At 39.6% G+C, this 24,445-nt stretch overlaps 1 long non-coding RNA gene across 4 annotated transcripts in view; it reads right to left on the bottom strand.

The window, feature by feature from the left end:
• The window catches only part of LOC122787210, an 832,143-nt gene that overhangs the window by 714,104 nt on the left and 93,594 nt on the right, over nt 1–24,445 (bottom strand). The window contains exon 1 of one of the 4 annotated variants that reach the window (XR_006362553.1): nt 13,557–13,627. The exons of 2 other annotated variants lie outside the window; for them this stretch is intronic. This is a non-coding gene — a long non-coding RNA (uncharacterized LOC122787210). Of the gene's footprint in view, nt 1–13,556; nt 13,628–24,445 lie in introns of those variants that run through there. One more of the 4 variants, XR_006362552.1, reaches the window with a different exon arrangement.

Below are 24,445 nucleotides of genomic sequence, written 5' to 3'. Positions count from 1 at the left end.
CCTGTAGATATTTTCTTAATAAAATAGGTTTATTAATACATAATCATTTAAAACCTTATGTAATGAAGTTAAAATTGTATATTAGAGATTCTTCTGATTTTTTAGAGAAAATATCTGATACAACATGGGATAAAAAATTTATTGGATAACTATGGATGTAAAAAGCCTTTGCACTAGAATTAAGCATGAACATAGGATTAAAGCTTTATCTTATTTTTTAGGAGATATCCCCTTATCAAATTATACTGTAGAGGTTAAACATTTTTCTTACTAAATAATTATTTTATATTTGATAAGATACTATATCAACAACTACAGGGCACATCCATGGGGGCTTTTTTTCCCCCATGTATGCTGATTTGTTGATGGCCCTTTTTGAATTGGGAGTATCTGTGTAAGCACAATTTTGTGCATGATTATGTTATTGGTTACTATAGATATATAGATGATTTAATTTTTATATGTGAAGGAGGCGAAAATAATATTGAAAATTTCCATCATGACTTAAATAATAATATATATAGTCTGGGTTTTGATGGAATACAGTACGGTAAAAAAGTGAATTGTCTGGACAATGGTGGTATTAGAACATCTTAAAGAAACAAAGAGGCAAAGGGCATTCACCAGACTAGAACTAATTCAATTTAATGTAAGCGCTTTTGAATGTAAAAATTCACAAACTTCCTCAGGCAAACACAGTTGTTAACTGACCTAGTTTAAATAACTCTCTACATCAATGACATCATATCCTGTAAAACATTTAAAAAGATATTGTCCATTAAATCACAATGTAATCACAAGAACATAATTCATTCTATGTAAGGTTCACTTCACCTTTAACAAAAGCATCTAGATATATATACAAGTATATTAAAACATATAACAATATTAAAATTAGTACACAATTGGTCATTTAACATCTATTTAAGGCCTTAAGTTTCAAAATACATTTAATGGAACTGTATTCATTTAAACCAGGAGAGGTGTAAGCGTTAGTTAATACTTGCCACCATAATTCTCTAAGATCTAACTCCACAGATACTGGCCCACCTCTAATATTAGCGTGCATTTGTTCAATAACAAGAAACAAAAATGAATGCTCAGGACATTCAATAATATGTTTCGCTAAAGCGTTGTTTACATCTTTCCTATTAATGCTATATAAATGCTCATATATTCTCTTTCTAAAGTGCCTATCAGTTTTACCAATATAGAACTGGGGGCAATTTTGACACTGGGCTAAATATACCACACCAGTGGCATTACAATTATATTTACCCTTAACTCTATATTTATTTCTACCTATGGAAAAAGTATTAGTCTCTTTAATATGTTTACACATTCTACAAGAACCACATTTATACATGCCTCCATCCTTTTGTAAAGGGGGTAATACAGTTTCTACCAAATTTTTAAGGTTCAGTCCTTTTTTATAAACAAGTTGAGGCATATCTGGTATCTTGTTTCTAATAAAGGTGTCCTCTTTCAACACCACCCAGTTTTTGTATAGAATACCGCGCACAATTTCAGCCTCAGTACAAAAAGATGTAATAAAATACAATAAGCATTAGATGTATTACCTTCATTAGATATAGTACTTATATTAGAGGAATTAAAATTCAGACCACCAATACCACAGTCATTAGTATTAACACCATTAATTACATCAATTCTACCAAAAATGGGTTTAAACCAACCATTATTACATTTATTACTAACCTCAGATATAAGGTTGCCAATCAAGGTAGATAGGTATCCCCTTGCAATAAACATTGTTTTAAGTAGATAACATTCATCCCAAAAATCATCCTCTAGGGTGGTCATTCGGGCCGCTCTAACCAGCTGGCCTTTAATAACAGCACGTTTCTGATAATGGGGATGAGCACTACTGAAGTGAAGAAAACTATTAGAATATGTTGGTTTATGGTAGATTTTTGCGATATAACATAAATTCACCATATCCTTAATAAGTAATACATCCAAGAATTATATCTTAACATTATTAAATTCATAGGTAAAACTCAAAAATGAAGTAAGATTAGATAATACAGAGACAAATTCCACAGCCTCACTTTCATCACATTTAAATAAAACAAAAATATCATCCAAATAACGTGTGTACCAGCAGACAAATTCCTTAAAGATACCAAGTTTAAACAGAATCTCATTTTCCCAATATGCCATAACGGTATTCACAAAGCTCCCCCCAAAGGGGGAACCCATGGCAACACCGGATTTTTGATGATAAAAATTGCCTTTAAACAAAATATAATTATTAGAAAGCACAATATCCAGTAAATATTCTATTAAGTTAATTTCATCACCTGAAACACCTTGCTTAAACAAAATCTTGCAATCCCATTCGATACCTAATTTCTGAGGAATAACAGTATAAAGGTCACTGACATCGATGTTTAAAAAATTCATTTGGTCATCAAATCTTAAGCCATTTATTGCTTCCAAAAAACTCCATGAATCCTGGCATATTTGTGGTTGATTCTCCAAATATTTTTTAAGTTTAGAATCAACCAATTTAGCACACCCTTAAGTTATACTGTTATGCCCGTCCACAATCAGGCGGAAAGGTGGTTTACTCAAGTTTTTGTGAATTTTAGGCAGTCCAAAAATAACTGGTGTAATGGGTGAGGGCATATTCAAATAGTTAAAGGTTTCTAAATCAATCATACGATCAATAAATAAATCCTTAATCAAAACTCTAATACGTTGATAAGCCCCATTCAATTCGTTCAATGAAACCTTAACATACGTATCGGTGCTAAGTAACATTAAGATATTTTTTTCATAAAGTTTATCACTTATTAAAACAAGCCCACCACCCTTATCTAGTTTTAATACTCTAATTCTTTGGTTTCTTAATAATTTTAATGCTTTTAATTCATTATCAGAGATGTCATTTCCATTAGTCTCCCTACCTTTAACACCCATCACTGATAAATTATGTAGATCCAATTCACATCATTTTTCAAAAAATCTAATGGTGTTATGCAAAGGGGGATTAAAAATACTGGAAATATGTACATCAGAATTCAGACTAGACATATTCCCAAGAAGACACAGTAAGTTCAAATTATGTATGAAAACTTTCAGATCTAAAATGGTGTCAGCCACATTCATATGCTTGGCTGGTACAAAGGATAACCCTTTGGACAATACATTAATAAGTTCAGGAGATACTTCAAATTCAGTAAAATTATATATTCTAAAATCACCAAATGTATTCAATAAAATACGCAGATATACAGTTTCAGTCATTTCTGGTGGATTCAATACACAAGGATGTGTAATTTCAGTTAATCCTAATGATTTCAATACACAGGGGCTAATTGTTATCTGCGGCGACAATTGTTCTTCCTCGGTTGCTGGTACCTGCCCTTGTGGGGTCCCTTAAAACCACCCTGTACAGGCTTGTTGTTGTGAAAACCTGTATTATGTACGGTATTAGTCTGCACCCCCTGTTGGTTTTGCAGCCTTTCACTGCGACGCGGAGAAGGTGGAATGTTATTATTCACATCTCCAGTAAGGTTAATATCAGCAGTAATGTTATTCAAGACATCAGAACTAGCTAAAGCTTCGCCTTCCCCAACATTAAGCAATTCACCATTAGTTCTCAAATTGGTGATGATTTTTCCCCTTCTGGCAGATTTTCCTGTGACAGTGAAGGCATTATATATGCCCTGAGGTGCCCTTGTAATTTGTATTATATAGGGGAAAGTAAAAGGAAATTTACAACCAGATTGCAAGAACATGTCAGGGACATAAAAAAGAACAAAACTGAAAGTAATATTGCTATGCAGTTTAAGGAAAAACACAACAGTGATTTTTCTTTACTTCAGGGTTGTGTTCTGGAACAAATATTTGTACAAGTTGGTGAAATATGTAGTGTTAAAGAGAGACTACTTTATAAAGAATCTATCTATATTTTAAAGATTGATACTTTGTTGCCTGTAGGTTTAAATTTGTAAATTAATTGGAAACAATTGCTATGTAATTAGTGTTGATTAATGGATAATATAAGAGGTTCTGCATTTCAGTGCTTGTATTACTCCTGGAAGGCTGTGTGCAGAGGTGCCAGAGTGCTTTGTGTGCTTTTTTATTAAACTTCTTTACTGTGGCCGGTTGTAGATTTTTATCTTTCTGCTGAGAGTTGTTTTGCTGGTATTAATTCATGCCTTGGTAAAGCCAATGTGGGATCATGTGGCTAGTCTACAAATAGTCCTTCAACAGCCTAGAATTAACCTACGAACCTATTTGCCTAAGAACATTCAAGTAGGGCTTATTTAAACTGGCAGAGGGTACAGTGCCTTTATTTTTCTGACAATTCACCATTTCCAAGCTGGAAAACTCAGTCAGATAGTTTCACCAGCTCCAGGTATTGCAACAGAACAAAAACCTAAAAACAAACTTATAGTATTTATCAGGTCTGGCAGAATCAGTAAACCTGTCAATAGTTTCTGAGTAACCTTTTTTTCCTGTAACCTTTAAAGTAAAAAATCATATATGTTTAACCTGTAAAGAAAAAAATAACCTGATAGTTATTTTTTAAACAAGGGCGATCATGTCATGTAATAGCATAATATAGTGACATTAGTATATAGAAGAAGGGAGGAACTGATTTTGGAGGCTAAAGGATGTCTGTGCTATATGAGAAGTATGCATGCATTAGATGAAATTGGGTACAGTTTGTGAGGGGAAGGCTGATTAATAAAGCTTTGCCTGGCTGCTTGTTGTCATTAAACAATAATGAAGGTCACACCTTTCAATTTAAGTACTGTACATTCTGACAATAAGTGTTCTCTGTTTATTTAGACGTACATGCCTTTGGGCGGCCTGCCACTGGAACATGATGTATAACTGAGAAGATCCTTTGCTGAGCTGCAGGGGCAGGAGTAAATGGCCATTTGTTTTTTTTTTTTTTCATTTTACAAAGCATATATGTTTACATCAGCCCCTAGAACATCAGCAATATGAAAAAGTTGTATCAGTACATTGCAATGATGCAACCAGAATGATGAAAAAATGCCAGCATGCTTAGAATAAGCTTCTGACTTCAGTTGGTTATCTACAACGTACAGATAGGATAATCTTTCTATCAATTGTATGCCCTGGTCAAAGAAAGGTTGCATTTGTAATCAAAGTATGGAAATATGGAAGAAAACTCATCTGCAATGGGAGAGGGTTTGGGTACTTTCATTTCCAAGAGGCGTTTGACCTGACAAGTCATACTTTGGTTAAATTATGATTAATTTGTGGGCACAGGGTACTGCTACACCTACCAAGTCCTGCATTCCTTTCTTTTTGGATCATAAAATGCATCATATTGTTTTTATGCAAACATTACATTTAAAAGAAAAAATATGTATTAGCAGCAGTTTGACAGCTACAGTGAACAAGAATTACATTCAGCCACTGGCCACCCTTGCTTGTCACTGCATATCACATCCTTTCCATAAAGGAAGGAAGAGTAGATACATTTTCTGTTCTATGCTGAGTCCAAAAAGTTAGGAAACCATCAAAACTTCCAAAGCAATGCAACAGCTTTGTGAGTACTGATTGCCTTCAACAGCACATCCACAGTTTTATGGTACAAAATAAAAAAAAAATAGCCTCATTGAATTTAGCCAAAATCATTGGCTGAGATTCATAAACAAGTGCTGTGCACTTAATGCAATTCCAGTATCAGATTATTTCACTGTGCAAAGTGCCAGAAAACTAATTATATATGTAGCAGGTACCTACATCACTGTAAATGACTGCATAAGGAAATAGGAAGAACTGCATCCTGCAATCATAAGGCAGATGCAGCACTACAGCTGTGCACATGGCAAATGTGAAGAATGTCGGAGCTAAGGTGTTCTAGTGTGCCCTTGTCAGTGCTCACCCTCACATGAAATGAAGCAATATACAGCTGCAGCTAGTGGCAGCCCGCCATAAGGAAGACAGCATGGCTGAGCATAGTAGCCAAAAGCTAGACCTGTGTGTGTGTGTGTGTGTGCGCACACACACAAAGGGGTAACCCCTTCGTTATATAAATGGGAAGGAAATGGAACAGACAGGAAAGTGAGAAAGGGGAAAATAGTAAGCAGAGGTAAACAGAATGGTAACCATGAGGCATGAATGTTAGGGGAAAGGAAGAGTATTTTTTGAGGATATAGAGACTCTTTTGCACCCTCTATAAAAGAAGATATTTAGGGAAGGTACAGAAGGATGGATGTAGATGAAACAGAGCAAGAAGGGTTGGTAGCAAGGTCAGACTGGTAGACATGGAACACCCACACAGACAAACAGGGGTAGTATAGATGCAAAACTTGGGGAAGGCAGTGACTTGTACATACCTACAAAGGGTGGGCAATTGCTGATAGGTAGTGTTGGACAAGGAATGGGGAATGACACACCAAGGATGACACACACCAGGAAGTGGATGGGATGATTCCTGGGATGGCTGGCTGCCAGCTTGGCTTGTAGGGCAACAACCCCAGGCATCAGTCACTTGGGTGGCCACTGTTATGTGATGGTTGCTCTTTTGCAGAGCCAAAAAGTGGGGCTTACCAGTCATGCCAGAAGGTGATTCAATTTGTCAAGATGGGCATCCTCTTGCCAGGATAAAGGGGAATTGAACAGCTTCTGCAAATGACCATTAAATACTAACAGCAAACCCTGTAGTCCATGTTCAGAACAGAAGCTTTCACTCTCTCTCCTCAGATCCACATATGGTGGGTGCCAGTGATGCCTCCAGGGCACCTCCAACAGGGGGCCACCATCCCTCCTCCCATATGGAATATCTAGTGGATACTGGTGACCAAACTGCAGCTGCGGTGACCATCAGAGACCAAGGTAAATGCAGAAATTCCTCTGCCTCTTCCACATGTGGACTGGTAGAAGGGTGAGGAATTACACAATGGGAAAATATTGTCACACACAGGATACAAACAGAATTTCAGTTGTTCAGTGCACTGACACAGAACATATACACAATCTGCTGCCAGGAGATGCACTTTTGCCTTCTTCAGCACTAAATCATGTTAAGATGATAATCCATTTCAGAGACGTAGATGCCAAAAAGGAGCAGGCCCAGTATATAGCTGTAGGGGACTCCATTAGTGACTGGCCTCCTGGTGAAGGTGGCCTCACCTATTTTGAAATTCTGGGTCATATCAGTGAGCCAGTTGGCTACCCAGCAGGTGAAAAAAGGGTGTATACTTAAATTAGTGAGCTTGTCTATAATGCCTGAGTGGGTATTGTATCAAATGCCTTGACCAGGTCGAGGTAAGCTGTGTGCAGCTGCAAAACAAAGCACGTACTATAAATTATGCCTGTATAACACAATACATAGTTCAAAACAATGATAATACAATGCTTACAGTACCTCTTGTCTCCAATTAATAAAGCATGTCAGGCTGTGCCATCTCTGGACAGCCTAATGATGATTAAGGTAAAGCTTCCCCAGTACCAGTGGCATCAGTCAACAACATCTGACCCATTTTTACCAGGAATCCACCTTCTTTAAAGGGCCAGAATTATGTTCCAACATGCAGGAGCCTTGCTTTTACCACTTGCTGAGGCTAACATGGCTACAAAGCAAACCACTTTAGGAGCAATATGGCAGACCAATGTGCATGTGCAATTCAGGCATCACACAACAAAGCACAAGTATACAGGTCACATGCTTCATACTAAAGTTGATAGTCATGGCTTGTGACAATGTATATGGGAAGCACATTGTGTACAAGCAATTCACAAACACTGATGCTATCTGGTTTCATTAGCATAACCAATGTGTTAATTGTAAGTAGAATATAAAGCACATGGCTGTTTTGTACAGCAGCATTTACAATTACTCAATTAAGATATCATGAAATTTGTAATGCTACATGTGTACAGAGCTTTTACTCAGAGTTACAGAAGGAGTGATGCCAGAAAAGTACCTCATCCATAGCTACAAAGTGTGAGGTGATTGTCAGAAGGAATGAAGGGCAACTGTTTGAAATGTTGAGATTCATAGTCCTGGAAATGTGAGATTAAATGACCGAAAAATGCAGACTTACATATTCAAGTCTAAGATTACCTTTTTTCAGGATATTCCCTTTTCTCTGAGGTATGACAATCTCAGAGTTGGTATCTATACAAGTTCAGGGGGTGAAGGTGTTCAATGTTTGCTGTTCTCCTGTGTATTTGGTCTTTTCTTTTTTAGGGGGATATCAGGGCTCACACTTACAAGTCTTGATATTTCAATAGGGAGCAGGCATGGGTCTCGTTACATGTGTAAGTGGGATCCCATCACACTGGAATGGCACAGTACTGTCTGGCTACCATGATGGGGTTCAAACTGCCAACATGAGATACTGTGGAGATTACATATCACAAGGGGTATGGAGTTCTATGGCTGTATGTAGAGGCAGGAGGACAATCACTAAGGGACGAGTACATACATAGCTGTAAATGCAGTAGTTAGACCAAATAGGGGAGGAGATCAGGTCTATATTATATTATCGTACGCTTACAAAAGCGAACAATAAATAATCAACCCCATGTAAATGAAAGCTTACAATGTCGAAACCTCAGAAGAGCGATTTTTTTCCAAGAGGAAAAAAATCGCTGTTCCAAAATTTAAAAAAAAAAAAACTTTAAAACATTACATAATGTGGGGGGCTTCACCCCCCACCTCCCCACCATGGAGGCTGTGCCCCCCCACGCCCCCTACTTAAATAAACCAACTCTGAAATCACACTACAGTGCCAAAAACGGCAAAGTAATGAAAGCGGCCAAGCCAATTCTTTCTCAGGGAAAGAACTTGCTGAAAAGCCGCTTCGCTATTTTGCCTTTTTGCTCTTTTCGGATCAATCAAGATGCATTTTACAAATTGCGTCTGCGATCTGGTAATAGGAACCCAGATCATCATGGTCATACTTATAGTCACATGCATGCCATAGTGTACCGTCTACACTAACTTACTTGCATGTTTTGCACTCAGGTTTACAAGTATTGACATGGCCACACAAACCTAGAAAAGTCTGCAACATAGTAGAATGAACTGCTACTCTGCAGGACCTCCAGACGCAGGGTATGCATACCTGAGCAAAGATGCAGCAGACAGGAATTATCGGGACAGGTTTTGGCAGAGACTGGTGCAGGATGTGAATGCCTGAGGTAGCTATATAGATGACTACAAACAAGTACACCAGACACTTACTGATGTAATACTTTCTTCAGAGAAAAAGGCATTTAGCTTTGGGACAGCGTAGTAGACTGCAGTGAATGGACCTCCAGTATAGAAGTGGCTAAAATAGGTTGAAGAGTTTTTGATGTTACTCATCAGCCAGGAGGATCAGCCCATCAAATCTGGAGATGGTTTAAATGAGGAAGCAAGCTTGCCACCAACCAGCTGTGTCAATAGGGGAAGCACCAGGTTAGTAATATCCATCAGAGCACACTGTAGCACATATCACAGCATGATAGAAGAGAGGGATTGATCAAGACCCACCTTCATATATATCTTTCTAAACACATATGGATTGCAAATGCATCATCATACATAATAAGATAAATCTTCTGGAGTATTGCATAGCATTGTTTCATTGTGTACCAGTATGCATGCCACAGCTAGATATGAAAGCAACGCTGTGCAGACTGACATTAATGTCATGTGTTATCATTCTTTCACAGGTTTCACTTGCAGCATATATAACACATAACATGATGCTGATGTCAGCAGGGCACCTGTGGATAACAATGATGGTAATATGCACATGACGCGGTCTAATGACACAATGGCATTATTTGCAACACAACAGAGGAAAGGATAACTTTTATCTGCCATTACAGAGAACCCTGTAAAGGTAGTGGATAAGCACATAGCCTCACCAGAGCATGACAGATACCCTGTATATGAGGGTCTCACAAGGGCTCCACATGTGTCCCTAACCCATGCAGCAACTGATATGCTTAATATGTCAAAGATGGACATACCCACTAAAGGGGAGAGATGAGGAGGGTATAGTATTGGCATGACTTCAAGACAGTTTTGAATAAAGCTACTACACTCAGAATCAAGCAGAAGGTGTGTAGGCTAGCGATACAGACAAAGGATATAGACCAGTTCCACAAGGACCTGGAGTATAGGAACTCTGAGCAAACACTGCTGCTGAGGTCACTGGTGGCATCCATGAGACACATTGTTAGTGACATCTGGTCTGCCTGCACAGGCCATGCATTTGGGCAGTGGGGAGTCCCAGATGTGAGGTGGATGGACACAGGCTGTTCTATATCAAACTATGTAGACCACTGGTGAGACAGTATCAGTGTCACTTTTTTGCATCTGGTCTGTCACCACTGGTCATGAGCATCATACAGGTTGTGAGTGGCATCACTGTTTAGGCTCTACACATGGGGATGTCTTGTCAGGGTGCACATCCATAATCCTGTTGTTCTGCCCTTTCGTGACATGGACCAACCCACCCCTGATACCACAAGATAACAGAGCAGACATAGGCAATGGTCACATTCTGATAGCATGACCAGATCACTAAAGGATGTGATCCTTCATTCTCCACAACCTCCAAGAGTATGTGGTCACTCTACTCACCTTTCAGGACCCTACCCCACACTATAGTGCTGCAGCCACCTGTCACTGTGTCCCCTATCTGTGCAAGTGAAGATGACTTTGTCCCGCACACCCCCAAGTGTGTGTGTGTGTGTGTGTGTGTGTGTGTGTGTGTGTGTGTGTGTGTGTGTGTGTGTGTGTGTGTGTGTGTGCTGATATCTAATGCACAACTTCACCAGTCCATGGACCTATCTTCTGCTATGCATAACCTGGGTGTTGTACTACATACATCCTTTTATTCTGTGCTGTCTGTGCCACTGGCCTATAGTTGTATACCAGAAGCCACCTCTTTGCCTGTGCTGAAATGTACTGCATCCACATCTGCCTTAACTTTGGCTCAGCTGTTGCATACTTCACTCCTGACTCCCCACTTCTGCTGCTGTTGCTGCAATTTGTAAGGTAGACTTTGTTATGATGTTCACTTTATGCTCCATTTGTTTGCACTGTGCCACATTCTGGAGCATGTTTTATGCAAGAAATATCTTGCTGTGTATGTCTAGACTTTATAGCAGTGCTTTCCTTGAGGTATTCAAACACTGGCAGCATGTCTTTAGTAGTCTGAATAACTGCTCCAACATGTTTTAAGTTTCCACATGGGCAGCATTATAGGTAATTTCCTCCATGATCGGAGGCTTGTATATCTCAGTCATCAACCAGGATTCCAGGGCATAGTTGGCATAATCTGCAACACACACATGAAACAGCATATTATATTTGCCCACTCCCAGCATGCATTGTTCCCTTGTGTCTGTCTACCTGGAATGTGCACGTGCCTATCAACCTTGTAACCTCTGAAAAATTCCCTTACAGCAACTATTAGTATAGGTTGGATATGTGCCAAATTTGTAAATCATGTGAATTGTCCAGGTTGCACATGGGCACATTACAAATAATGCTCTAGGTATTACAAATCACCTAGGAGCTCCAGGGACTATTTATATATTGTAGGCTTTCTGGATCCATCGGTGCCTTGATCGCAACATGGATACAATCTATGCCTCCTAGGTCCTCAGGAAAACAAGCTAAGCCATAGAAGACCCAGACATGGCATTGGTTTTCTCCTCTGCTCTCGTGAGGAACCAGATATACTCTTCCACAAGTTGTAGTACAATGTTAAGAAACTGGTTTAGGATTTGCAAGGCTGACACTTCCAATATCCCTAATGAGTACTGTATAGGTCACGGACAGGTCCCTATTGACAATTAATGCTATATGTTACCTTGTAATCATAAGAATGGGCATCTTATGGGAGACACAGGTCACTTACAGAATCTCTGTCCACTTAGAAATGGTCCATAATCCATCAGTCTCTTATATGGGGGTGAGTCAGGTGCTCTCTGTGCATTCTTGATTGGCACAGATGACCATGATGTGCAACACTGTCAGCACTGAATCACGACCATGATGTGTGACACTGTCAGCACTGGATCACGACCATGATGTATGACACTGTCAGCACTGGATCATGACTATGATGTATGACACTGTCAGCACTGGATCGCGACCATGATGTGTAACACTGTCAGCACTGGATTGTGAGCAAGATGTGTGACACTGTCAGCACTGCATTGCGACCATGATGTGCGACACTGTCAGCACTGGATCACAACTGTGATGTGTGACACTGTCAGCACTAGATTGTTCTGATGGCATGTCCCAACACCTGCTGCTGTGATACTGCTGCAGGTATTTGTAGCATGTCTCCTATAATGTACACTGTCAGCATTGGCATCCAAAATGCATAAGAGCTTCTGTATAGTGCTACCCATTCCTATATCTTTGAAAAGGTCTACCATTTTGGGTTTCTTCATTTGTATAGTGTATATAACTCATCTACATGGGTTTCCCTATTTACTTGTTATTATGCACTTGTTAGCATGTGCTGCATACGATACTGTCAAACATTGTGCAGCTATGCTATATCTTAGAATTGCGACATCTTGTGCATGGCCGCTACCTATGTTAATTCACATTATCCCATGTCCTAGCCATCTATGAATCCCAGCCATTATTTAAAATCTTGAAGATGAATTAATTAACTGAACATAGGTGTCAGCACTTACAAAAATCCCCAGATTTGCCTCCCACATCCTTCACCAAACTTCATATCTTTGCTTAAATGCTTCAGTAATGAGCAGTACAATTGTTGCCTTTAACAACCTGTATTTTTTTGTCTCTGGAAAAAATATTCTGATTGATTTGTTTTCTAGGGTGGAGGTGGAGTTCATACATCACAGGAGAAATGTATATTATAGAGCAAAATCAAAATGCTATAAAAAGCACTTTATTGCTGACATACCACTGTGTTTCTTAGGTGTTGCTCTGTCTTTGTCCTAGGTAAGTGACTAAAATTGTTCTATTTCTGGCCCAGGGACAAGCAATTTTGTGTAGGAGATAATTGGATTGCTGTATGTGTGCAACTATTTTTAGAGAAGAGCTTGAAATATTGGCATATAAACAGACCTGGTTATAAATAAAATTCCTTTGTTAAGGAACAAGACTTGTTTAACTCCATTGCCATTTGAAGTAATAGCAGTTCTACTCACCAAGTTAAAAATAAAGCTATTAATTTTAAGCAATGAAATTGCAGGCTAATTCACTCCCCGATAGCAGTAACCTCACCAAAGCACCTCTGTTTTTGTGAATGAACCTACAATGGATAGTAGAAAATATAAACAATACAGCTTCTGATAGTGTATATAAAAAGTTTCCAGTAATTAGAAATATGACAGTTTTCAGTGTGACATTCAGATCTGAATAAAAATATAATTTGACCAAGATCAGGTGATCACACCTCACGTCTGATACACTTTGTTAGACATATCCAATACTGACCCACACATATTATCCTGCTATGATCATTAACCTGCATCCCTGCTCAGACATTTTTAATTTGCAGCCCTTTACTAACCAGTTATTTAACACACAGCGTACTTACTATTCATGTGACTTATGGCACCATACCCCATGGAAACAGAGCTACCCCATAGCCTGGTCAGCAGAATGTGACAAGAAAAGAGAATAAACAATCCCGCAAATAATATAACAAAGAATGGAGTTTAAGGGGCGTGGCCAGCATGAATAGAAGAACAGAGCAGGGTAATAAAAAGGAAAAGGGAAAACAAGAACAGCAGAGCTCAGTTTGTGTGGTAGAAACGTTGACTAAACAATGACAGCAGTTTCTCAAAATTCTGTTTGTTAGACGCAAATGATGCAAATCATTTTATAATAAGCACAGATCTCCAATTTCTATCTGAGAAAACAACAGCTACATGGGGGGACTGAGGGGGGGGGTCACAGCACAGACTGAAATGATATACCATATAAGTCAAGAGCAGACAGCATCTCTGCGTCATGTTGTTGATGCAGCTATTTGTCAGGCTACACTTTTCTTTGACGTATGACTGGTTTGTTCTTTCAGTCCTAGGGGTGGGGGAGGTAGCATTAGCTGCCAGATGGCAACAGGCCAAAAAAGCCTGTGTTTAACTTCTACTATGACTACCTCATGCTGGTGCAGGTGATATGCCGCTGGCAGCATGCCAGGAAACATTAACCCCTTGTGAATTGTGAATAGGCTTCAGTCTCTTCTAAGGGCTTTACCTTAAAGAATTCCCAGTCATCAGACAAGGCACTCCATAAAGGTGCTATAACAAAATTATAGCACAGTATCATAGTGTGTACATTCCAGTTTCACGAAAGAAAGAAATTAGCAGCTAACATGCCAAATAAACTTTAAATGGGCATTAAATTCACATGTGCATCATGTACTGATGAAGCCAGATAGATGTAATGATGAAGCCAGATAAGGCTTCACAGATGTGATGGCCAGAAGAACCTTTTCTGACAAATTGTGTAAGGATCACAAGGGTTATCTGCAGTGTTGCCAGTCTCTCGAATATAGTGGTGGAATTCTGGTCTGTCTGTATACTTTACTGCACAGGCTGGTAGGTAGGTGAGGCTTTGCATGCTGAAATGTACTTTGGTAGTGATAACTGTGCCAAAACTGAGGTTTTCCTTTCAATGCAGTTCTATCTGAAAAAGTATGGCTAAAACTCATCAACTGGATCTATTGTGACCACAGCTCAAAGCACACATTGCCAAAGAAAGGGTCAAGAGGACCATTATAAAATTAGCACTTTCACAAAAAAAAAAAAAAAAAAGTCTATCCAAAGTGTAGAGAATCTTTAGAGGTTGCATAAAAGGTTCTCTCTAAGCAGAAATTAATTGTGTAGATGACATTTGGAAGTAGAGACTGGAACCCAGATATTCAATTAACTCTTTCTAGTTGTCAGAAGGGCAGCATTTCTCCCCCTGTGATAAACAATGACCCATACAAAGCAGTATAGTATGAACACTGCTGTTCTTGTTCCATCAAGCTGTGCTGATTTCCCTATGAAATTTGTTAGTGCCATGTAGATGTAAAACACCTTTGTATCTGACCATATCTGACTGTCATGGTGACCAGTGGTCAAATAGAAATGCTCTCATGGGATTGGGAAGGTAACTATTGGCTAACTCGTCTTGGGATGAGGTAGACTGAGACAAAATGGTAAAACCTGCCGGTGGTATGTTTTGATTTTACTGCTTTTAAAGTATTAAAATCTATTTTCTTAACAATGACTATCTTTTATTTCCTGCTACTTAGCGTTTTAAGGAAAACATAAAAAAACAGCAGCATTACTAAAACAGATTTAAAATTATATTTAGATAAACTAACAAACCTTATCAGCCTGGCTTTAGGTCACTCTCAAGACTTTTCAATAACTTTTTCTGCTTATCAGTTTATGTACTTCCTAAAATTACCATAAATAATGGTGGTACAAAGGCCCAAAAATAGGGACAATTTTTAAGTATTGCTCTTACAAACTTAGAATGTTAATATAATAACAGGTTTTCCATTAGCATGATTTTTCTGAAGAGTATAAAGTCTAAAACTCAAAAGACTGTCATTATTTTCTGACTTCAGTCCTCAATGACGTGCCAATAATTTGCTAGAAAATCAAAATTTGATGAGTAAAAGACCAAAATATGAGGCAAAAATTTGGACAGTTGAGCGGTATGTGCATATTGATTTCAGGGATCTTAGCTGCAACACTTGGTGACACATTAAGGCTTAGTGCATGAAGTGATTTTGCCATCCAGCATACCAAATGACCATAGGTGTCTATTTTATTTTTCATTTCTCCTATCTAGCTTCCATAGAACAAAAGCCTTTGCTGTAGACTTATGTGATACGATGGATCACCGACTTCAAAGCCATTTTTGAACCAGATCTGTCAATAGCATGAGTTACAAGCAATATGAAATAGATTTCAGCCTCAAACAAGAGACCCCATTTCATTTTCCTCACTCTCATTACTAATGGTCCAATCACTTCTGTAAATGAACTCGTATTGCCTGCAGTCAATACACTCAGCCATGATCACTCTTACCATCTGGGCGGATGAGTTCATATTGCAGTAATATGTTAGGCATGATGTCTTTTCAAGGTCTGTCAGAAGAAACTGCATCTGTGACACACAAGGCAGCTGTTTACTGCCACTAAACCCACAAATACAAACAGAAATGTTCAAGAAATTTGTGAGTCCATGTCAGACACATGCTTTCGAGGTTGGATGATGCTTAAATAAAAAAAAACAGTAACTGTTTTAAAACAATCTTATTCTGGTGGGGTCCACAGCTTGGGATGAGATGCAAACAGATAGACTTGCTTCATAAATGATGGCCCACACTTCTCATTCTATGGCTTTTACTTACTGGCCAAAGCTTTTGCTGCCCTCATAATGTCAACATAGCTGATATTTACAACAAATTCCAGTTCTAACTATATCATCACTGTTCTTCTCAAAGTCAGATGTCTTAATAACAAATGCACTGATCTTGAGGCTCTTTTGCAACTTGAACCCATCTATGTTTGTATCTTAATTTAAACCTGGTTTCAATGTAAAGACAGCACTCCCTCTATACCCATGTTTGGAACTTACCATGCATTCAGGCCTGAGGAAAACTGTAGTGATGTTTCCATATCTGTCATGAACCATATCATCTCTAAGCAAATTCCTTGAGACCCATAGACTGAATTAAACTCCAACATACCCTAAACTGAATAAATTATCAGTTTAAAGCTTTCTATGGGATTCCCTCTATGCACCCAGGTGACCTTGAGAGATTCCTAGATGCAATCTCTGAAATCATTATACATCTATAAATTGGTACACCTATAATTCAAAAGTTAGTTAAACCCTATACCCGTCAACTGTCCAGATTTTCGGAGAATTTCCAGATTGTTGACTCATATTTTTTATTCTGTTCCTTATAAAATTTGTGGCTCTCTAGCAAATCACTGTTGATTAAGGTCACTAAATAATGACAGACATTTGAGTTTTAGACCTTGTATCATTTAAAAAATACATGCTAATGCAAATCCTATTATTCTAGCAACGTTCTAAGTTTATAACAGCAATATTTAACATCTGTCCCTATTTCTGGGCCTTTGTCCTCCCATTATGTTAGGCTTTGTCCAGATTTCTTGCATTAAGATGTTGAGAGGTATGCTATGCCCAAAAGATTATGGGATTATTAAATGATAATTCCCTAATACAAATAATAAATCATCCCACTAGGGGACTCAATGTTCTTGATGCTGTCCTTAGCAACACAGCCCTCACATTTACCACTTCTATAATATCTCCGTCATCATCATCAATAACCTCCTTTTTCCAATTTTCAACATGTGGTGAAAGTATCTTGTCAACTGAAACCATCTCTCTCAATTCAGCGCCACTCTTCTAACTTCTGTGATATAATATCTTCATCATTGGTTAAATGTAACTACAAGCTAATGAACTTTTCCTTTAAAGTCTCAACTACCACCTCCGCCAGTTAAAATTCTGATTGAGAAGAACTCTACTAAATACTACAATAAGCTCTCAAAATGTACTTGTAGTATCATCAGTTCCTAAGCAGCCTGAGCTGCTACTTAGCCAACACAGTTTTACTCCAATGTGAAAAAGTGTACAGATCTGACAGTCCCTGCAAGAGACGTATGTAATTAGTCCGACAAAAGTAAAAAAAAAAAAAAAAAAAAAAACTTCTAAAGCCTTATAACAAACCTTCATCATTATCAACTCCCTTTTTCCCATTTTTACATGTGGCCAGGGTGTCATGTCAACTGTCACCATGTCTCTCTATTAGTGCCACTTTCCTAACTTCTTCAACACTCATTTCTGACAGTTGCAGGCCTTCTCTCACACACAATCCATCCACCTCTTTGCTGGACATCCTAGTTTTCCCTTGCCTTTTTCTTGCCTATTCTAAAATATTTTTCACCAGATCGTCTTCTGCTTTTCTGCACATGTGCCCGAACCACAGTAATCTGTTCTCTTTGGTGTTTTCAGCAATTGGCGCTACTTTGGCTTGTGTTCTTATGTCCTCATTTCTTCATCTGTCCTACTGTGTACATCCTACCACCCACCTCAGGGCACTTCATTTCCATCATCTCTACCTTCCTCAGCTGCTCTGCCTTTACTGCTGAGGTTATTGTACCATACAGTATTACTGGTCGCATCACTGTTTTGTACACCTTACTTTTCAGCTTCTTTGGAATTCTTCTGTCGTACACTACCCCTGACACACTGTGCCAGGTGGATGCAGCTCCAAAGATTCTAGCTTTGACCTCCTCATTTAGACTTCCTTTCACCTTAACCACCCCTCCCAGATACTTGAAGCTGTTAACCTGCTCTACTGTTTTCCTTTCTATCTAAGTTCTCAACTTCTAATTCCTCCTTTTGCTGCAATTCCAACTGCTTCTTTGGGGTTTTCTTCATTTAAAACCTGCTGGAGATACTTCTTCTGTTTGCCTTTGATGTCCTGTGGGCTGGTGATCAGGTTGTTGCTGGTACCCCTTATGAAGGGTGTCTGACTATCTTCTTCATCTTTCTGTCTTTGCTTTGCATCCTGATGCAGTTTCTTTGTGCCCCTTACTGAGTCACTTTCCAGAAGCTCTGATGCCTTGTTTCTTGCTATTGCAACTCCTTTCTTAGCCACTTTGTTAGCCAACCAGTAGTTCTTCCTAGCCTGGTCTATTTATTTCTATCTCCCACTTTTTCCTGCACTCTTCCATTCTTTTGATAACTCCCTGGACTTCTGCATTTCACCACCATCTTTCCTTAAATTCCTTATTTCCATACCTGGCTCAAAGCATATCTGTTCTGTAGTCCTCACACATGCTGTTTTGAGGCACTACCATTCTTCTTCAACTCTGCCTATTTCCTCTCCTTCTTGAGGTGCTACAGCCCCGAGTAATTCCATAAAATGTTGTGCTTTCTTTATAGTCAGCTTCAAGGCCTTCAGCCTGATCTCTGCTGACCTTTTAGCCTTTTCTAACCACTATTTACAGCTGATGTGGCAACTGGTGCTTTATGAGGTGAGCAGACTGTTTCACTGATTCTACCCCACTCCCCTTTCCTTAATAAGAGGATGTTTACCCGAGTTGCATGTTGGCCACTCTTGTATGTGATCTTGTGACTGTCTCTCTTTCTGAACCATGTGTTGAGTACTATCAAGCCATCTGCCAGACAGAAGTCTAAAATGGTTTCTCCTTCATTCCTGTTGCCCTACCCATGTGGACCCAGGCAGTTCTCATATCCATTTATGCGTGCCCCAATTTGTGCATTCAGGTCAAATATCCTTTTCTGTGTGTCCCAATATGTGCATTCAGATCACCCATTATCAACACCAATTCATATTGCTCTGTTTTATCTAGTAGGGCCTGCAATTGCTGTCTGAATGCACTCTTTTCTTCATAGCATAGGTTGGGATTAGGAATAGTGCCCAGCCATTACACTGGAGTCTGACTGTCATGAGTCTGTCACTAATTCTGAGGATATCCTTCTCTGCCTTCTGTAACCTCTCCCTCACAATTTCCACACTATTTCTACCCTGTTCTCCTCCTGAGTAGCAGACATTGGATCCCAAGCCAAGTAACTTTGTTGAACTGCCCTTCCAACTTCTCTCATGGATACATAGGATGTCTAGCCTCCTCTTTACCATCATGTCATCCAGTTCCAAGCTGCATCTTGTCACTGAACCTACATTTTTAGTTCATATTTGGCAGGTGGGTTGGTTTTACATCCAGCTTTTGCTCAACAGAGCTATCCCAGGTAACCCAAGCTGTGCAACTGGACACCTGCCAGCGAGTAGCTTACTGATCCGGGATTGCTGGGCTTTATGGCAGGCACACACTAGCCAATACAGGCATATATACTCCTCCCACAATTGGCATAGGTCAGAGTAGGTCAGGTCCCTAACCTATTTGTCACTGGCAAATACCCATGACAATTTGATGACATTAGTCAACATGACTGAATCTCTGAGAGCCATATTTTACACCATCGAGCATTCAATCTGTGATCTGTGTTCTCCTATGTTGAGGATACTGTGAGTCACAGAAGATGCCCAAAGTGGTTGGTCTATACAACTCTTCCCCTGCAGGGCACTACTTAGAGTCTGTGCTGCTGCCGCTGCTCATAGCTCCATTCTTAGTCGCATTTGAGATGGAAATGCTCAGCATGTATTTTGGAGGTAGACATGGAAGGAACCCCACAGAGACACAAGGAGAACATACAATCTCCAAATTGGCACTGGCCGGAGGTCAGGAGCAGACCTTGTACCTTATGCAGAGGAAGTGAAGGCCTTAACCATTATGTCAACTAGTCTTTCCTAGTGATAGAACTAAATATACGTTCATTAAAGACTCTATCAAAAGAATCAATGAAAAACTAAAGGATACCATCAAGAAGATCAAAGGTGAATAAAGGAGCATGACCTAAGGGGATCCAGTAGCTGTCAGCCTGGGATGACATGGTACATAGACCATGCAGCTTTGCCACAGATGCTCCTCATCTCTCATCTATGGGATTTCAGTGGCTGGCTAAGGCTCTTGCCTCCCCCATAGTGCCTTTTTTAGGCAATGTCACAACAAAAAAACTTCCAGATGTAATAATGTCTTCAAAAAGCAACCTCAAGGTTATCCTGCTAAACACTAGGAGTCTAAACCTAAAATTGCACTCACTAGAAGCAGTCCTCACCTTAGAAGGTGCTGGCCATACTGGATTATAATGTCTTCCACACATTCAGACCACAAACTGAAAGTGCGAGAACTGAATGAGGGGGAGTATCAGTATTCATCAAAGATAAATACACCTCTAGATTGGTTAAACAGAACAATTCCCTTGAACTAATCTAGGTCAAATTGACTGTGAGTAAGACCCCTCTCCAAGTTATTGCAAGTTATAGGACCCTTCCATGAACCAGGATAACCACACTGCATAATTGGATCTACTAGAATCACTCAAGATACAACCAAACACCCGTCCATAGTTTGGGTAATTATACGTGTATCAACACCCTTGCCCAAAGATTCTTAGAGTTCATCAACTCCAATGCCCTGGACCAGCTGCCCACAGGGGCTCATATATTCTGGACTTGGTGCTGACTAACATGGGTAATTGTTGCACCACCCCATGTGTGTGTCCCTCCCTAGTGAGGTCTGATCATAAATCAGTCTCATTACAAGTAACGATAACATCTGACTCCCCATTAGCAGAAACTAGACTAAAAAACTTCTCCAAAACCAATTACAACCTAATACGTGACAACATTAATAGCTTCATAGCCCCTGCCCTCACCAATGGCATGGACACCTATACTGGGATTTATACCATTGCCTTGTATAAGCATCTATACAAATGCATTGAGTCAGCTGTACCTGATAGGATTAAAACAAGATTCTCAAGAAAGAACAAACCTGCCTAGTAGACATCTGCCATTAACAGGTTGTACAATAAGAGAAAGAAATTGCTGTCCAAGAGCAGGAAGGAACAGTCTCTGGATTGGAAGCATTCCCTCCTCAGCTTAAACAAGCAAATAAGACTCCTTGTAAGGCATTCTAAAGCTAACTATGAATCCAAATTAATCTCCTTCACTAAGGATAACCATAAGGTCTTCTTTAGCTATGTCAGAAACCTTAAAAGAAAAACCCAGATCTGCACAGAACTGGTTATTAATGACACCACATATACTGAACCCACAGAAATAGCTGACCTGCTAGCTGACAGGTTTAGTGAAAACTTCTTCCCCCTGTCCTCACCACATATCCCACAAAGCATCCCTAGCACTTGCCTCCACCTAGTATCTCCAAGGAGTGGATTGTAAACGCTCTCTCCAAATCCAAAAACACAGCGTCTATGGGACCTGATAATACAGGAACTAGCTGCACCTCTAGGTACTCTTTTTAACCACAGTCTAAGCACTGGTTTTGTACCTGCTTAATGGAAAACAGCAGCCATCATCCCACTACATAAAGGAGGTACCTCCACAGACCCTGGAAACTATAGACCAATAAGCCTGACCAGCCTAATTTGCAAGGCTATGGAAAGAATAATTGTGGACCATATCAACAAAGATATAGGAGACCTCCAAATGCTCAATCCAACCCAGTCTGGCTTCGGTAAAGGGAAATCCTGCCTCTTGAACTTGGTGGACTTCTTTATGACAGTCACCAAAGCCCTGGATGAAGGCAAATCCATGCATATGGCCTACATGGACCTGGCCAAGGTCTTTGAAACTATTCCCCACTCAGACATCATTGATAAACTCAGCCAGCTGGGGATCAACCCGTATATTGTCAGGAGGGTACAAACTGGCTCTCCTATAGAATGCACACAATTAAAATTGGTGACTCCACCTCCACCAGCAGACCCGTAACCAGTGGTGTTCCACAAGGATCTGTGCTGGGGCCCCTATTGTTTGGAATCTACTTCTCAGATGTACAGGCCAAACAAAAGGCTTATGGCTGGAAAAGTTTGCTGATGATTGCAAATTGGGTGCAGTTATCGACCGAAACGATGTCTACATCCTACAACAGGGGCTTGCACAGACAAATGACTGGTGCCAAAATCATGGGTTAAAACTCATTGCAAAAAAATGCAACATCATCCCCTTCAGCAAGGGCAACAACACACTAAGCATGCAATCAGTGGTGAGAGATTTGGGCACAAAGGTTAACAGCAACCTTTCCTTAGACCACATCTCCAGAGTGGTAAGAAAGGCTTTCTATGTTACCCAACTCATATGTAATGGCATTACATCCAGAACAAAAGAGGTTATAACCCCCCTGTACTCCTCACTCATCAGGCCAGTTATAGAGTACAATGCTGCCTTTGGTATGTACCTTACCAAGCAGCTGCAACAACTGGAATTACCTTAAAGGTTTCTTACAAAGAAAATTCAGGGTCTTTAGCATATGTCATATGTTGATAGACTGAAATCACTGTGACTACACTCTGTGTCTTACAGACTATTCAGAGGTGACCTCTGCCTTGCATATAAAGCAATCTCAGATCCTGTTCTAATAGAAATGCTGCACATTTGTAAATCAAATGGTACAAGATGCACTCGCTCTGGGGAACTCGTACTAGTATGTGATATCAACAGGACTTGCTGGAGAGATGGATATGTCTCACAGAGGTTACTTCTCCTCTGGAAAAAACTTACAATTTAGGTGAAGCAGAGCCCCTCGCTGACACTATTTAGGCATAGTTTGGATGCTTGGATGGGAAACCACAAATTCACCCCAGGAGTTTCACCTGTGTCCCTCTTGGGCAGGGATAGTAGGTGTTTACTTAGTTCCACATAATACCTTGATATTCTTGGGAACAGGGGTTGTACTTGGTTAGGCTTGTAAGGGCCCTAGAACCATTAGCCTAGTAACCTCCTATGAACTGAACTAGCTTCTGAAGCCAAAGGTAATCATAACTCCTTATTTAATTCCATCCAAAAAGCAAGATACAACACTCAGCATCATCCTGAACTAATCCATAATGGTAACACCGATTCTGACCCAAACGACATAGATAATATACTAAACTTTGTGACAACTTTACCCCAGAACCAGTCATCTCAGTTCTGTGAATCTCTGAATCCTTAATCCGGTTAAGATACTTACACCCCCTAAGATCATAAAGGAGCATGATCTAAATGTGCTTTCAAAAACTAAAAATATGACTTCTGTGGGTACAAGCAATTTAAACAGATGCCTAATAAATAGCACTAAATATGCCCCTGAGGAATCCTTCATGAGCTTGCTTAAACTCAGTCACAGTATATGGAGAACTGTTGTGATGTCCCTTCCTTAAGAAGTGCCACTGCAGACCCTGGCAACTAGAGACTCATCAGCTTAGCTAGTTTAATCAGCAAGACTGTGGAATGCATCACATCTAATTTCATAAACTGCAGTATCAACAATCTCATACATCTAGACCATCAGCACTTTCTTTTACATCAAAGAAAGGCCACGTCTACTTAATTTAGTAAATGTTTTTGAGAAGGCCACAAAGGCAGATGTTTGTGGTCTCTTGGTCCACGCAGCCTATCTGGCTCTTGCCAAGGCATTGGCCACCATCCCACATACTGGCATTATAAATAAGCTATGATACTTATATGTAGACCTTAATATGGTAAGGTGGGTAGCAAACTGGCAGAAAGACAGAACTCTCATAGTCAAAGTACCATCTACTGCTTCAGTAAGCAAGACATTAACTAGTAGTGTACCTCAGGGCCCTAGGCTAGGACCCCTGAAATACACTGCTGGGTAATGAAGAAAATTAACAAGTAGTGTACCTCAGGGCCCTTGGCTAGGACCCCTTCTTTTTGGTATATACTTTAACAACCTTCAACCCATAACCAAGATTTATTTCTAACACTGTTTGCCAATGACTGCAGGTTGAGTGTTATTGTCTGAATGCCTTTTGATATGGTATAATTACA

The sequence above is a fragment of the Protopterus annectens genome, chromosome 13.part0 (genome assembly GCF_019279795.1).
Source record: "Protopterus annectens isolate FY-2018-M chromosome 13.part0, PAN1.0, whole genome shotgun sequence".
NCBI classification, from domain to species: Eukaryota; Metazoa; Chordata; order Ceratodontiformes; family Protopteridae; genus Protopterus; species Protopterus annectens.
This window is presented reverse-complemented; position numbering and strand designations above follow the sequence as displayed.